The sequence below is a fragment of the Camelus bactrianus genome, chromosome 29, assembly GCF_048773025.1.
Source record: "Camelus bactrianus isolate YW-2024 breed Bactrian camel chromosome 29, ASM4877302v1, whole genome shotgun sequence".
In the NCBI taxonomy this organism is placed as follows: domain Eukaryota; kingdom Metazoa; phylum Chordata; class Mammalia; order Artiodactyla; family Camelidae; genus Camelus; species Camelus bactrianus.
Genome location: NC_133567.1, coordinates 4,604,654 through 4,621,904, shown reverse-complemented (window position 1 = coordinate 4,621,904; position 17,251 = coordinate 4,604,654). Strand labels below are relative to the sequence as shown.

At 44.6% G+C, this 17,251-nt stretch overlaps 1 protein-coding gene across 8 annotated transcripts in view; it reads left to right on the top strand.

Annotated features, from left to right (window-relative positions):
• PLAG1 (PLAG1 zinc finger) overlaps nt 1-17,251 on the top strand; it is a 47,729-nt gene that overhangs the window by 21,137 nt on the left and 9,341 nt on the right. For 3 of the 8 annotated variants that reach the window (XM_074355122.1, XM_074355127.1, XM_074355128.1), the window contains exons 2-3: nt 8,721-8,825; nt 16,285-16,383. The gene's annotated coding sequence lies outside the window, so the exon portion shown is untranslated. The other 5 variants (XM_074355126.1, XM_074355129.1, XM_074355123.1 and 2 more) reach the window with 4 other exon arrangements.

The following is a 17,251-nucleotide window of genomic DNA, read 5'->3' as shown; positions in this document are numbered from 1 at the left end:
AGACAACACGTGGTGATGGAACGCTCTCCCTTCTGTACTTCGCCCTCCAGCAGCTGCTCCTTCCCCGTGGGGACGTGTCCCGGAGCCGCAGAGCCTCGGGTGGTGCTGACTCTTCACCCGCTGGTTCCAGCCCGGTTTCTCCACCCGGGATTACTGAAAGCCTCTGTGTCACTAAATCCAAAGCGAGGAGGGTTTGCCACTAATCTTGACCACAGCCCCCTGGAACGTCTCCTCCTGGCCGCGGGTGTTCCGCCTTCGCTGTCCTGCGCGTGGAAGGAAGAGATCCTCCTGTTGCATCTCCCCATGCTCCCTCCCCAGACCGTGCCTCCTGTGTCCCCCTCGGGCCGCCTGCCCGCTGTCCGCCCCTGCCCCTCAGATCTTCGGAGGTTCTCCCTGGTCTGTCAAATTAGCTGCCGTTTAGGGGCTTCCGGTTGTTGGCTGTTTCTTAACATTTATAGTGAAGCCCTTACCGAGTGCTGATCCCTGTGCTGCGTGCTTGACACGGGGCGCCATTTGTCCCTCCTAACAGCCCTGAGGGGTTGAAGCATCTCTCTTCAGCTGAGGGAACCCAAGCTGGAAAAGGCAGGCCACTCACCCAAGGCCTCACAGCCGGTGCCCTGGACCCGTAACCGCCAGACAGCACTGCTTCTGCACACCCGCTGCCCCCCCGCCTGCTCGGCCTCCCTTTCACAGCCTCCTCGTCAGCACCGGCCCTGCCTTCCTGCAGCCTCCTTGCCCGCTCCTCTGCCTGAGTCCAGGAAGCAGTGACGACCCCCACCCCCGCCATTGCCCCGCTCTCCCCAGGCTGGCCTGGCCACACTGCCCCGCCTCTGGGCTGCGTTCCCCTACTCCCCAGCCACGCCCAACAGGTCCACACCTTACTGTCTCCACTGCCAGTTGGGTTGGCTCTCCCTTCCCCAAATGCTCGTCTGCAAAGTTTGGAAGAACCTTCTCTTCCCGAGATTCCCACTGTTCTTCCTCTCTCCTTGTTTGACGGTATTTTCCACCTCCTGTTTTGTGTCATCAGTGATTATTCATCTTTGGGGGACCCCCCAGCTGCTGAGTGTACCGGCTTATCAGTGGTGGACCTCGTGCCTGATTCATCTTTGTATCTTCCGTGGAGCCTTGATAGTTAAATAATAGAGATGCATTTACCCAACAGCTTATTCACATGTCCCATCCCAGGGGCCTCTGTGCAGGTAGGGGACTGTCTCGGGTGTTGAGGAGGACGAACTTTCCAGGCATGACCACCAGATGGCACAGTGATGCAGCGTCCTGGTATCTGCTGAGGGTGGGCCAAGCCAAGAAAGAGGACAAGGTGTTCTTGATGGCTGGACACCGAGGGAAATCAAGGAGAGTTTTCCAGTGAAAGGTGTTCGGCCAGTTCCTAACCATTCACAGAGGTAACCAGGGAGGCCGGGCGGGCGTTTTTGTCCACAGATCCATTTGGCTGAGAGGAGGGAGAGCGTCCGTCCTTCCCTGCTTCTCTTCCTCCTTGTGTTCCTTCAGCGGGTATCTGAGCACCTCCTTTGCGCATCCACTGTCCTAGGTGTTAGGGGTATGGAACCGGACAACAAAGGGCAAGATCTTGGCTCTCACGGTGCTTCCTCTGCAGCCTTTGCTGGGACTCAGCTGAAGAGACAGGAGACAGACCCAGAGTGTCTTTGCTGTTTTTGTTACCCCTGAAGTCACTTCCCTCCACCCACCCCCAGTGCGGACTGACCCCTAGTTTTATTGTCGAAATAGGTTTCAGGGTAAAAAGCCAAAGGACCACCAGTCAGTGTATTGCAGTGACTAATTTGCCGTAACCGTGATGTTCTGTCTGTGACCTCACTTCCCAGTTATCCCACTTAATCAAGAATTGACTGTGTTCTCCTCAAGGTTAAAGATGCCGAGGTTCAGAAAGGCCGCGAAGCATGATAATGTTGCCCAGGCAGAGGTGTGGAGAAACGCACGCACGGGTCTCTGTCTCATCATTATGTTACGACCAAGATCCATGCCAGGAAGGTTTTTAAAAACGAAAGAAAACAAGCAAGTCCAGTACTGTAGCAGGAGCCTGTAGATAAATTCGGCAAACACCGCGTTGTTGCTGGAGGTCACTGTTTGACAGGGCGGACCTACCTAACAGAAACTCACTTAGTTACAGTCACATCTCCCCTGCAGGGGGGTGCGCAGGAGTGTGAGAATAACGCAAGTACAATCACTTGGAAACCTCAGAAGTCCCACGTGGCTTGTGGGATGTCCCTGTCGATGAGAACAGCCCCCTTCCTGGGGTAAGGCTCGGCTGAGGCGTGTTGGGCCGCCGTCTCCTCCCCGCTCCTCCCTCCACGCCTCATCCCCCCAGCAGCCTGGCTCTGCAAGACAGCATCTGGTTCCACGAAGCCCTGCCAACCCTGGTTCAGCTTCAGGAGGATGAGGGCAGGGCGTTAGTTTGAGATGCTGTGTGGCAGGGACACTCCCACGTGGTAGCGCTGAGTGTGGAGCTCTGCTTTACTGTGGACTTCGATAAAGTACGTTTTTTCCTAACATGTAGCTGTTTCCTCTGATTTTGAGTAATCTTAGTACTTTCACAGGCACATTGTAACCTGTGACCACACTTAAGCCACAAGCCGGGATCAGTCTGTCCCCAGCTTGTCAGCAGTCACGCGGTACCCACATTACCATTCATCTCAACACGCAAAGTGGCCGCTGGCTCCGCAGGGATGGGTTTTATCGTAGCTGTGATTTGGGGTCACCTGTGACCGTGACCACCACGAAGTGTCGGCTGCCGCTCACCTCTGTCGCAGAGAAGGTAGGATACTCCCTGCCCCGTGAACTGCTTTTATGTGAATCTCACTAGATGCGAGGAAATCGTCTTCTTCACGTGGAACACTGCCTTTGCCTGTCCTTCAGCGGCTCTGTTGACTGTGATTCCACTCAGGAGCCTGCGCCACAAAAGCGAAAAAAAAAAGCAAAAAAAAAAAAAAAAAAGAAGACTTATTTTTAAGTGCACGTCTGCCCATCTAGGGGCAGCGCGTATTTGGGTGACCCACTGACTAGAACAGTTCCGCACTGTGAGCTCTCGGAACCAGGTCGGGGCCTGGCACACATCCCCAGGCGAACTCTTGGTCTGCAGGGTGCATGTCCCCATCCTGCACAGGGAGGTGCAGGGACCATACTGCCCTGCGACGCATGGGGGCAAGGGTCGGGCAGGGCTCAGGCCCGGCTCTGGTTCCCAGCCGGCCAGCACCTCGCCCCGCGCCGCTGCTCCCCCCGCCATAGGCTCTGAGTCGCTGTAAGGATTGTGATTTGAGGCCCTCTGTCCGACTCAGCATTTTAAAGGAGCTGCGTGAAGATGATCGTCAGCCGGCTCCGGTTACAATTTTGGGACGAGCTTCTCTCTGTAACACATCTCCTTATCAAAGCAGGGTGGGGAGCAACCCCGGGGGTCGTGCCCTGCAGTGGAGAAGGGGCCGCCCAGGTCCTGGCTGAGGCCTCACGCTGATGGGTGTAAACCCTTTTTTGTTAATTTTCTGTCAGCAAATACTGCACAGACATAAGTGAATTTGTAATTGAGGAAGGTCAAGTTTCTTTAAAAAAAAAAAGAAAAGCCACCCTGAAAAAAAAAAGATTGGAAAACCACCACTAGGTTCTGTTTCAGAAAGTAGCAGAAGCACACAGAGGCTGGCTGTTTGCTGAATTATCTGACAACAGATGGGAGTCGGGGGAGCAAAGTGTACAGGCCCCTCCGCTGAGGATCATTTGCAAATTATCAGAATAATTCAAACTGTTCAGCCCTTGGTAGCGTGGGTCATACAGGACCCCCACCCACCTCCAGTCTGGTACCTCCATGCTGTTTCTCACTTTTGGCTCCAGAAACAAATTGCCTGAGGTTGCCAGACCCACCGTACAGTTTCTGACTCCGTATCTGGAGTACCTGCCTGTGCTCGGCCAATACTTACCCCTTCTTTTGTCATCTTGGCTCAGCCGTTATTTGGGGGTTTGGGGGGGGGGGTTGTGTGTTTGTTTTTTTTAACTAATCCAAGGCAGGCCTTCCAGTTAGCACGACACTTCTTTCTTTTTAAGGCCGCTGCTAGCTAAGGAGCATGCTGGAGAGATGTATACAGAGGCTGGATCGAAGCTCTTCAGTGAGCACGTCCTCTGGTATTTGATAGATGGAACTTGTCCCAGAACTGTTTGCTGTTGGTGGGTCTCAGCTCCAGCTCGGGTGTATTCCTGGAGCCTTTCAATCGTGCAGTCTGATGTGCCAGTGCGTGAGGCGGCAGGTGACCTGTGCCGGATTCCTCCAAGGGCAACAGCTGAGAATGTGGCTCTAAAAACTGCCTCGACCCTGTCCTGTCTAGTAAGGAGGGACTGTGACTCTTACATTTAAGCCAGTCTTCCTCTCATCTTTTTTTTCTCCCCTCCGAAAGGGAAGGAAAGACTTTAGTCATTCTGAGTCACAGCCCTTACAAAGGATTTAGTACACCAGTTTATCAGTTCCCAGAAAGTGGGTTTGGGGGCAAACTTCAGCAAATACATGCAAAGATTCGCTTCTCATCTTCTCATCCTCATTCGTTTTAAGTTTTTCCCAGTATGAAAACGTGGCTGTTCTTACAGCTGTGTTGAAGTATACCTGATAATTAAATAAAGTGCATGCATTTCAAGTGCTCAGTTTGCCAGGTTGTGACCGACGTCTCGCTCTCGGAAACCATCACCACAACCACAGTGGACATAATCCCCATTCCCAAAAGTTTGCTCGTGTCCTTCTGTGAGTGATGACCACCAAGCTGTTTCCTGTCACTGTAGGTTAGTTTGCATTTCCTACAGTGGTGAATAAATGGACTCATGTAATATGTCCTCTTTTTTCTGCCTGACTTCCTTCATTCAGCATGATTCTTTTGAGGCTCATTCATGTTACTGTGTGTATCAGTCGGACATCCCCTTTCACTGCTGGTTAGTACTGGTTAGTAGTCCGCTATGTGAACCTACTACAGCTTGTTTATCCATTCACACACTGGTTGGGTCATATCTGGTTTTTTACTATTGCAAATAAAGCTGCTATGAATATACACGTACCAGTCTTTGTATGTTTTCACGTTTCTTGGGTAAATACATAGGTGTGAAATGGTCAGGTGCTGGGCACATAGTTAACTTTTTAAGAAACTGCCAAACTCTTTTTTTTTTCAATTGAAGTGCAGTCAGTTAATTACAGTGTGTCAGTTTCCAGTGCACAGCACAATGTCCCAGTGTTGCATACACATACATACATTTGTTTTCATATTCCAGACTTTTAAAAAGTGATTGTACCGTTTTGACCTTCTTGCCAGTAGTATAAGCTCCATTTGTCTCACATCCTCACCAGCACCTGATGGTCAGATAGTCAGTTTTGGGTTGGTTTTTTTTTTTAACTTTAATCACTCTAGTGGGTGGACAGTGGTATCTGATTATGGTATTATTTGCATTTTCCTAATGATCAGGGATGGTGAGCATCTTTTAATGTGCTTACTTGTCATCAATGTATCTTTACTGGTGGAGTGTTGATTCAGATATTCTACCCTTTAATTGGGTTGTCTTACTATTGCTGCGTTCTGGAGGTTCTTATGGCAGATACATGCTTGGCAGAGGTTCTTCTTGCCTTCTTGTGGCTTGTCTTCCCATTCTCAGCATTGTCTTTGGAAGAGCAGTTTTAAAGTTGGATGAAAGCTAATTTATCAAGTTATCTTATGGGTCGCGCTTTTAGTGTTGTAGCCAAGGAATTTTTGACTGAATGTCACAAGATTTTTATCTGTGTTTCCTTCTAGAATTTTTATGGTTTGGGTTTTACATTGGTGTCCATGATCCGTTTAGGGTTAAGTTTGTATATAGTGTGAGGTATGGATCCAAGTTCTTTTTTTTTTTTCTTTTTTTCCCAGAACCATTAATTTGAAAAAACTTTTTTTTTTGGTAAAAAGATTTTTTTTCTAATTATAAAAGTAAGACATTTGTAAAATACAGGAAAGTATAAAGTCGGTATCTTGCTAATTTTTTTTAACTTACCAAGGTATGTTTAAGGATACTGTGGGGAATTGGGGAGGAGAAGTTCTGAGTGTGAACTTTACAAAACTGGAATCATAGTATATTTTGTGTCCTTTTAAAATTTTTCACGTGACATCAGTGTTTAATCATGTGATGTAATGTTCTTTAAATGCATGATTTTTAATGCCTGCATGGCTATTCTATCAGATAGACATATACTTTACCCCTCTTATTAGACGTTATCAACTTTTTTCTCAAAATTTGCTTTGTGCTTATCCTTAAATCTTTGTTCCTTGTTTTTTTTCCTACATTTTTAGAAATGAATTATCAAGTCACCACACACATACAAATAAAAGGCTTTGATTACCCATTTCCGCAGAGCGTTCCAGAAAAATTTCAACACTTTACAGTCCCAACAGCAGTGACTGAGAAATTCAGTTCTTTAATTAATTTTTTTATTTTCTGAAGTATAGTTGATCTGCAGTTTTATATTGGTTCACGTGTACAACACAGTGGTTCGGTATTTTTATAGATTATAATTGTTTCAAGTTATTATAAAATATTGGTTATATTCCCTGTGCTGTATGTTACATCTTTGTATCTTATTGAAGAAATTTAATTTTTTATGGCAAGTGTTGTTTGTCTTTGCAAAACTCTCAAGAGTGCCCCGGACACCCCTCTCTTGTCCTCGGGGGTGTCTCTAACCTTGGCCGTTGTCTCCCAGCTTCTCCCGCATCCTTAGCAGACATACCGCCCTCTGCTTGGCACCATCGGCACTGACGAAGTTAAGCAGACTCCTTGCCCCCTTTCACCAAAAACTTGCCAGGACGAGTATACCTCCCTCCCAGGTTGGTAATTGTCTAAGACAGAAACCTGCCCCTCTTCTCAGACATGGTCCCTCCTTGTCTCCCAGAGTGCTCTGTTTCTCCCCTGCTGTTTACCCTCAGCACCTCCGCTTTCTCCCCCACCAGGCGCCCCGACTCCCCCTTTCTCTTCTCTCTGGGCACAAGGTTCTTGGAAAGGAAGCCTTCCCTTGCTGGAAGCCATCTCCTCCTCACTCCTGCAGCAGTCACGTCGGTGTTTCTGCCTTCTGCTGGCTTGCCCCCGCCCCGCCCCGCCCCGCCCCGCCCCACTCTCTTTCTTGCTGAAGTTTGGTGTCTTCTTCATTCCTAAGTAGTGAATCCTGTGCGCGAATTGCAGGGTGGTTCTGGGACTCTGAGCAGCCTGTCTTTTGCCCCCTTTTCCTTCCTTCTCGCAGCTCAGCCTGTTCAGCTCGGCCTGTGCCACTCCCCCTCCAGGTGGCCTGGCTTCGTCCTGCACTGGCGTCCACTGGGCTCGGTCATGAGTCGCGCAGGGGCTCGGTTTGACTCTGTCTGGGTGAGGAGCTCCTCAGCCGGCTTCGTGCCCGTCCCCGCCCCTCCCTGCTCACAGGCCAGGCCCACGTTCTTGGGGAAGCGGTTGCGCTGGCTTGCAGGTCTCGCTGCTCCTCCAGCCCTGTCTCCAGCATCCCTCTGGACGGGCGCCCCCTTCTCCCCGGTCCACCTCTCCGCTGCCCGGCGCTCCGTGCTGCGGCCCTCCCTGTGCGTCGAGCTCGGCACCTGTCTGTCCTAGGGGTTCTCGTGGCCCGCGCGCCGGCTCCCCACATCCCTCTCCCCGTTCTTTATTGTACATTCTTCAAGGCGAAAGTCCAGTATTCTTGTCCTTTGCTGACCCTCTGTGTTACTTGTTTACGCCACAGAATATTGTTTCTACCACTGATTCGTCACTCTGATACCTCCTCGTGGCAGCTTTTACTTTATAATCAGTCACACTGCTCACCCTGACATAAGGCGTCTTTTCTGCAGCTGCAGCTCATGGGCGCCTAGACAACGGGGTCCCCATCTGCACCCCCAGCGACTCGGTTGGCGCCACGTGACAGGTGCTGGTAGTGTCTCTCACGTTGGCATCACTGTGGATCTGAATAGAGTGGCGGGCACGTGTGCCTGCGTGCAGGCGCTCCACAAGGGACCCCGGCTCCCCCTCTCTTGGTGGGGCCCCTGGAGGTAGGTGGCCGTCACCCGCACAACATAACCACGCCGACCACCCGCCACTCCCTAGGTTCTTCCCAGTCCCTTTTGGTTTTCCTCTGTGTGTTGTTGAAGATGGACTTGCCACCTGCAAATTCACTGTAAAACCTGCAGGTTCACTGTGAAATAGCCTCCTGCTGAAGACCAGCTCAGCAGCTGGGCCTCTCCTGGTTCTGCCTCCACTTTGGGGCATGCGGTTTGCATCATCTCAGCCTGTGAACACACGGCCTGAGGGAGACACTTCTGTTGTTCAGAACAAGACACACGTCGCAAAAGGTTTTTCCGAAACCTGTGTTAGAAAGAAAATCATGGGTGTGTTTAGAAAATAAATGAAGAAAATTAGCAGCAACTTTGAGAAATGGCAGTAAACTTGGGATGATATTTCACCTAATAAAAATACGGACAGTCTAGATGATTTCATTGTGATTCAGGGGAAGATGCATAAAGCGAGGCGTGCTGATTTGATTACTTTACATTCTTCAGTGTACTGTAAATATTTTCTTTGTTTGTTCCTAACAGAATTTGAGATGGATTTTCCAATAAAGTATAAAGAATATGAATAAGTGATAATGAATTTAAAAAAATTTGGTTCATATGCCATTAACCAAATTGAGTCTGACTTTTGGAATTCCAAACTAACTCTTCTTTTCTTTTTAGGTCGCCTCTTGGTGCTGCCTTGGCCGTATTTGGCACCCAGAATGCTTCATTCTGTGATGGTCTATTAATAAGGTTACCTTGCTAGAGTTTGGAGCAGGGCCTCAGGTAGGTGGCTTTTATCATTATATGGCATGGCTTTCAAAGTGATCGCTTATTCCTGTTTCTAAATAATATAAAATACGATGTTAAAAGCTTTGAAAAGCCTGCCACATAATAAGCATGCCACTTACTATTTTAAGTCTATCAAAATGTATTGTGTCCAGCAGGACTTCATTAGTAGTTTTGGTCTAATGGAAGGATTGGAATCCTGGCCACAAGCAATTTCTCCTCACTTTGTGCACAAAACGCGTAACAGCTGTAAAAGCTATTTGTCCCTGCTCCCCAAACAGCCCGCACGCGAGCTCTTAGGCTCTTCCCACAGTAATGGGCTCCCTCGTGTCACCACTGTATCTCTCTCTGCCTACTGGGCAGGATCTGGCTCACCTCGGGCAGTGGAGAGGGAGGCCAGCTCTGCGGGCTGGGACGGGGCAGGTGCCAGAATAAGGAAGTCAGTGGGACAGCCGCAGTTTGCACGTAGATTCCCCAACCTGTGGGCGCGGTGCAGGGGCACAGAACTGAGGTGTAGCGATCCCGGGAAACCCAGGCACCCGTGGATTTGGTACCAGGTAAGTCTGTCAACAAGACCTCAAATACAGGATTGAGGTTTAGGGGCTAGGACCCTCGGCCCTAGGATGGGAAGACTGGTGAAAACAAAGATGTGCAGGCGGGGCCACGCTCTGGGGAGGGAGGATGTGTCGGGGAGACTGAGAGCCAGGCGGGGTCTCACAGGAAACGTGAGCAGGGCCACGGTCAGATAAAAGGCCCGCAGACTGCTCTGGCTGAAATTCTGTGACCACAGCAGTCTGTGAAGAGTAAGCGTGAAAGTCGGTGCAGATGAGCTTTTCATCATTTCTATGCTATAAAGGTTTTTTAAATATGTAAAAATATGTTAATGAGTTTTTAGCCTTACGGGTTACAGATTTTTTTCTGTTTCGCTGTAGTTTTTAACACTTGTCTTTGATGAAGCTTTTCGTTTTAACAGTTAGGAAAAAAAATTTTCATTACTTTCACTTAGCCAACTCCATTTATGCCAGTTTTCTCCTTTTTCACTTGTCTCATGTCTGTAATCAGTCAAAAATCATCTCTGAGCCTTTCAGCATCACCCCCCCCCATTTTAGTATCATGTGAGGAACATCTTCTTTAAAGGTTTTGGTTTTTACTTTGTTCCTTTTTCTTTCCCATAAAACTTCGTTTCCAAACAATAAATCATGATGAATACTGGTTACATGTGCTTAAGGAGCTTTGGGTAGAACATTTGACAGCAGAAATGTTCTGAAAATCCAGGCCAACTGAGTACCGCCCAGGTGTGTCTCCCTGGCTTTTGACACGCACTGACAGAGACAGCACGGATCCCAGGTGACCGTGGTCCCCCTAGGTGTCCACCCCTCCGCCAGAACTAACTTCCTTCTATAGGGTGTGTCTTTTGAGCTTGCTGTTAATCTCATGTGAGATTTCAGCACCCCCCTCCAAGCATGTTTAACTACTTGTCCTGATTCCCCTGAAATTCCTTGAAGGGACTGTAGTTATGTTCAGCAAATATACATCCAGTGTCTGCTACATCCAGGGCACTGCCCAGCTGCCGGGGATGTGAGGGTCACAGATGTCTCCCTCTAGACGGGTTTACAGTCTCGGGGGAGAGACAGGTAATTTCAAGAAGAGTTTTTTACCATCCAAATTAGGGGTCAAAAGCTCAGAGAGGTAAAGTTCTGAAAAACTTTAGTCTGAAAAACTTCTCACTCAAGGAAAATCAGTCAAGGAATGTAATTGTCAAATCTCTTCTAACTGTGACAGCTGGGGGAGGGCACGGGGCCTCGGGGGAGTGGCCACCCCGACTAGACAGTTTTGTCTAGGGCCGATCCTCCTTGCCTTCAACTCTGTAGGAGTAAGTCAGAGTGGTTTTGTCCTGGACAGCCCCACCTGGGGAACCTTCCGGGTCGTGGGTCCGGGGGTCCGGGGGTCCTGATGTTGCTGGGTGCCCCGAAGGTTTCACGCACACACGCTTAGCCGTGTTCATGCTTCGCGGTGCCGCACGCACAAGCCAATGTTTAAAGTGCGCTTTACTTTGAGATGGCCTAAAACTAATTCTCTGCATGAGCTTTGGTAACTAAGTGAAACTGTCTTCCCTCATCACTTTCGTTGTCACGTGTACTATTTCTGCCTCCCATCTGAATTTACAGACAGTCTGTCTGAGTGCTCTGTGTGGGGTTCAGACTTGCAACCTGGATTACGCTGTATCTGCAACTTTAATAGCATTAGGCGGTTAACCATAAATGAATGGAGACACACCCTCCAAAATGGTCGGGGTCCTTCAGGGTGAATATTTTTATAGTTGGTGTCAAGCATTTTTCAGGGAGCCCCAGGAATTTGAGGGGCCAGGGGTAACAAAAACATAAACAAATCATGACAGTTTGGGACAAATTGGGACAGTTTTCAGATTGAGCTGAGCTGTGAGCCACCTACTTTATAATCCTAGCCTGAGCACCAGTATTTGGAAAATGCTTTATACAAAAAAAAAAAAAAAAAAAAAGAAAAAAGAAGAAGAAGAAAGAAAGGAAGAAAGAAAGAAAGAAACAAACAAAACACAGGAAAACCTCTAAAAATAAGTTTTGATTAAGCAATCTCACATTGTATCCAGATATAATTGCCGTTCTCTGCTCTCTCTCTCTCTCAGGCATCACTGCTTCTCTTTTGCACAATTCTGCTCTCATTTCCTGTTTGCAAATACTGGTTGCCCATGTGAAGAAAACGAAAATACCCCAATATACCACCCATCTGTAGTTTTTAGGGTTTTTTTTTTTTTTTGATACGAATATACAACCATAGCAGGAAAAATCTCCCACATAGCAGTTAAAATGAAATGCTAACTTCTAAGTTACAGATCTTTATAAAAAAGAGCTTTTAAAAGACAGGAAAAACTTTTTAACCTAACACAACATTTTTGCTCCATAAAAGAATTAACTAAGGAAAATATTTCTGAATTGAAAGATAAAATTTGTTTGAATATTCCATCTTCATCAGATTGTCTATTCATTCTCTGTGGAGACTCTAGAAAACCAAATAAACAGTCATGCCCAGATTCAAGGTGGCCCCAAAAGGAACATCCTAATTGTGCAGATAAGAGAACTGATGTTGGAATTTGTTGGTTCCTCTTTGGAATTCGATGACTTTTTCCTCTTGGTTCTTAAAAACAAACAGGTCTGCTACGTTCTTTCCCTTCTCTGTTGGCTTTTATTATCTATTAAATACAAGCCTTTCTAAATATCTGTAAGGCTAAGTTGACAGTAAACCTCAAAAGGGTTGTCCTAGGACTGCATTTTAACGAATTGCTCAAAAGTTGAAAATACCAAATACAGCCATTCAAAAAGGCATCCTTATAGTTAATTGCTATTAGTTAAGTATGACGTCTACTGTAGGAAAATGAGTTCTGTGATTCCCAGTATCAAGATATAAAATGAGTTATCTGGGTACCTACTTACAGGTCAGGCGCAGCCCTGCTCTTGGCCATGTCTCCTGATTCTGGGTGGGCACCATACTCCCCCTGCCTCCTTGCTCTCTTGCGGCATCAGCGGCCCTCCAACCCTCTGACCATCCAGTCTTCCCTCCTGCTCCATGCCAGGCACGGATGCGGGTTCCAGGCATGTTTTCACTTTAGCAATTTTTGTTAGGAATAAGGACCAAACGGGTATTATCCACTGGTACTAGTTGATCCCTTCACAGTAAGACCAATCAGAGAATGCTTGTTTTCTGAAACAAAACAAGTATGTTAGACAGCTTTGATTACAGTTACTCTTGTTTTAATCTGAGACTTTACAGACAGCTGGTAAATTTCAAACATCCCTTTCTAGTGGCTTATTTAGTCTGTTGGAGCCAGTTGTATCCACACCATATTGCTTTTTACTTGAACATAGATCTGTCTGCTCTGTCCTGTGTCTGCTGTGGCGGTCGGGCGAGTCTACACTTCACTTCCCTGCTGGAAAGCACTTGTCCTGTTTTAATTATTTTCATTCACCCAGCAAAAATTTTGCTTCCTTTATGGGAAACAACAGTGAATAAACCTAGCCCATCTCCTGCCCCAATGCTGCCTACAGTCTATTTTTAATTCTGTCTTAGATTTTTTACAAGGTATTTTTTCTCTTGTATTATTCCTAATAAGTGATTTTGCAGACCTACAAAAATTGAATGCTGTAAAAATTTCCACATTATCATACAGGGTCAAAAAAGTGTTCTAAGTGTATTGCTGCCTTTACTTCAAAATTGACTTCAATTATGTTATTTTGTTAATAATTTCCTTCACATTATTCAAAGCTCTGTTGTGTTTTATGCACATAAATTAAAGTATTAACTACTGGTAAGTTCCCTTTTGCAACCTACCTGTTTATATGAAAAACATGTTTGAAACAAATGTTGACATTTTCTGAATTGTTTTCTAATGGTGTTTTATGATCAGCATAAAGGAGGAAAAAAAAGCTTTGATTCTGATGGCTTTTGCCCTTAATTAGCAAAATATATGTTTGACTCTTAAATATGAAAGAATTATCGATGCAGGTAAGTGTTGTAAAAATTCACAGCTCTTAGAGAAATGACTGTCACAACTGTGGAATTTAAAGCATAGAAAGCTTCAACACAAGCCTGTGCTTTTGCCGGCATCCTCGTAGGAATTCGTTTTAGCAGACCCTCTGATGTATGATTCATTTTTGCTTGTTATTTTTCTGTGTGAGTCACTGTTTTAGAATGTAAAATGCAGGGAGATAATAAACCCGTGTGTGTGCATGCACACATAATATTCCCTTTAATTATTGTTTTTGTGTATGCAAAGTTGCCCTAGGAAAAAAAAGGTCTGTTCTGGTACTAGCAGAAGCCGGGCAGGTATTCTGAGGTGTTATTTCATCTGAGGGCAGTTTGAAATGGGTATATGTGCGTTTTCTACCTTGCTTCGCAATTCTTTAGATCAAGACAAAAAAGAGGTTCAGTCATTTGAAAAACACAGTAACCAATCTTTGATACGTAAAAAAGAAAAACCAGAGTACAAATGTTGCAGACTCTTCAGGAGAGTAGTCACAAGGCTTTTAAAAAGTTGTTCTTACTACTGTAAAAGAGAATATACACAGGTAATTTTAGTTAGGATAACATGAATGGAAACTGTCTCTGTGTTATGTTTATTATACCAAGCCACATAATAATGCACGCCAAACAGCTTCTGGTCTCCTTTGTTTGGGGAAGTAATTAGCAGTCCTTTGAAATTATTTGGCCACTCATAAGAACTCAAAATAAGTAGGCTGAATTTAGGGTGAAATTAACTGTGACTTTGGAATTATGTTTTGTGATAAAATGAATGAAAATGATGTCTATTTTTTATTTTATTTCAGACTGAAATATGTAACCGGGGTAACTTGTAGACTTGTAATATTTCAAATCGAGATATATGTAATTTTAAACTGTGCTGGAATACTTTGAATCTATAAAGGATTTATATCATAAATGCCATTGAACAGGAAGCATAGATTAAAATGTTATGGATGTATTTGAGATGCAATAAAATTTATATTGGTCAGGAAAAAAATATAAATTTATTGTTTACTAGTCAACTTTGGTTTTAGATTTCTTTCTACTCAAATCACTATCCACTCAGATACAGTAGTTATTATTTTAACTGCTATTTAAATTATTTAAAATTTACTTTGCATACTGTCTGTATTTAAAGTAAGTTTTTAAAATCTTAAATGTGTTTCTGTGTGGGGATCTTGTTGGCAGCTCTGATAGAGAAACAGGCACTCTCCCCATTCTTGTCTTCTAAGTGTAATGACAGGATTCGTCCTTTCGCAAGTTGGTTTGCCAACCTGCTGGTCTCCTAGAATGCAGTGGAATAAGAGTGGAATAGGAGTTTGGGGCACTCGCCCCTCCTTGACCATGTACGCACTGTCGAGATGCTCAGCTTCTCAGGGCCTCTCACCTGAAGGTGGATGTGGTGATAAATGCATCCGCTCTCAGGTTCACTGAATTTCCGGGCGGGAACAGAAATGAAAGCACTCTCCCCTTGTAAGGTATTTATATTATCAAAATGACATAACACCCAAAATAGGCCTTCCTAGTCTTAATTACCCTACCCAAAACTCAGTATGTGCCCTGAGCAAGTAAGTATTTACAAAATTAATTTTTTTATTTTGCAGTTTTGATGTGCAGAATTCAGTTCTTCCATTTTTGCATGTCCTGTGCTTTACAAAAGATTGGAGCTTTTGCTTTAACTTTTTAAACATCCTTTATTAGTCTAAATTTTTATTTTTCTTGTCTTTTAAACTATGAGAATACTGCTGCTTTCAAGTATAGCCTTTGTATTTTTGTAATGATGCTTGAATGCCCTCTATTAAATATTTTATTTATACATTGTCAAATTCTTAAAGTATATGAAAATTTGATGTCAGGGGAAATTAATTAGATTTGTGCTTAGAATTCTAAGTAAAATTATTTTCATTTAACCTGTCATTGATAGGTCTTCTTCTATTTTAACTGTTTGATTTATATTATCCCTCCCAAGTTCTTGTAATCATGATTTCTGAACGTTCATCTTTAAAGTATTAAGGGTTTACTAGTCTCTCTGTGCCCTGTACCCTCCATAATAGATAATTCTGTTCTGCTTTTTTGACCATTATTCTTTTCACACTTACTTGTACAGCCAACAATTATTAGCAGATTTTTTTCTATACGTGTTCTTAGTCTACTGAAGATCATGCTTCTATTAGGCATTTTAAAAGATATTTTAAGTTTTTTTCAACAACGACCTCTTAAAACCAAGCGATGCTTTCTTCCTGACACCCCTTCTCTTGTAGCAAACCTGTATTTAACCTCCCTTCCATGCTTTTGAAATCTAAGGAGCACGGAGTTATTGCTACATCTCAGCAGCGCTTGCAGCATTCTGAGAAATAAACTGGCAGGCATCACAGGTAACACAAGCATAGCTAGGGAAGGCCAGGTTGCACAAGCGTGTGCAGCAGCGTGGGCCTGGGAGGTGCCCTCCTTCGGAGTCAGCCGTTCCGTGGCGAGGTTCCCGGCGTACGCTCTCCGCGAGAGAACTGAGCTTGTCTCTTCCCGAATGTCCTTTAGCTTAAGGAAAATTTGATCCGTTTGGTTTACGGATAGTAACCCTAATATTCCACTTTTCTCAGTAGGCAAGTTAGACTTAACAAATTAAATTGCATTTGGGAAAGAAGTGGGGAGTCATTCAGCATCACCAAATGTCATTTATCTAGGTAATCCTGTTTTACTTTTTGTCTCTGCATTTATTTGGTCATGTAAATGTGCTGAGAACTAATAAAAATTTGCAGTTGGTGAAAGTTAATGCATGACTCTCCAGCAGAGTACGGAATGAAAGCATGTGTCATGAAACTGCCATTCTTTCAGCCTTTATTTTCCATCGCTTACGGACTGGTTCCATCTGGAGTGTAGTCCATTCTTATTTTTTGTTTCATAGATTGGCCAAAATGGGAAGGACTGGATTCCGCTCTCTTCCACGAAGAGTCAATGGGACTGGCTAAGATCAAGGTCTGAGGCTTTTTCCATCCATCATCAGGTATGCATTGAGCAAAAATCACTATGGTTCTATGCATGTATCTTTGAGGTATTTGATTGATGTGCATATTATGAATTTGGATTTTTATTTGATGTTGAGCTCACAACCTTATATTTATCCTGTAGTTTTAAATGATGCACCTATAACTAATTTGAGCTGTGTAATATATCGAGATGAAAAGATATTGTTAGCCATGAAAAAATTTCAGCTGGTCTTAGAAAAGTGTAATATTTGAAATCTGCAATTCTCCATTGCTCAGTCTGTACATCCAAAGAGAACAGAATTCATTTGTTACTCCTTGTTGAGTATTACCAAATTTAATGTGATCAGTGTTTGTTTATTGTTTCATGGTGCACTTTTTGTACTTTTTTTCCCAATAACTTAGAAGTTATTTTCCTCAACTGGAATTCTCTGCCCATTTATGGTTGGAACTCATAACACAATAATGACAAAATATGACCAGTCTTTGAAATATTTCAGATATTAGCTATAGACAGGGATTTAGATATTTTGCATTCTGTGTTGATTTTACAGTTGAAAAACTTCTCAGCTTGTTTCCCACAATGTTCTAAATAGGTGCACAAAAGCATCATGTCAGGAAATCAGATAGTCAGAATTACTCTTTTTTTCCCTGCTTTGGCAGAATGCTTTATACCATTCTTCAGTGTCATTACTGGTTACAGCAGAATAGCTATTTAGATATTTCTGAAAGAGGCAGAGAAGCTGTCTCTTGAATGAAAATATAGCAGGAAAAGAACAAATCCTTGAGATTCAGAAAATCTAAAACCAGAGGGAACATACTGTGTGAGCATTAGTAACGTCAATTGCATTAACTGTGTTCATGTCATTTTTAAACTGCAAAGGAGAC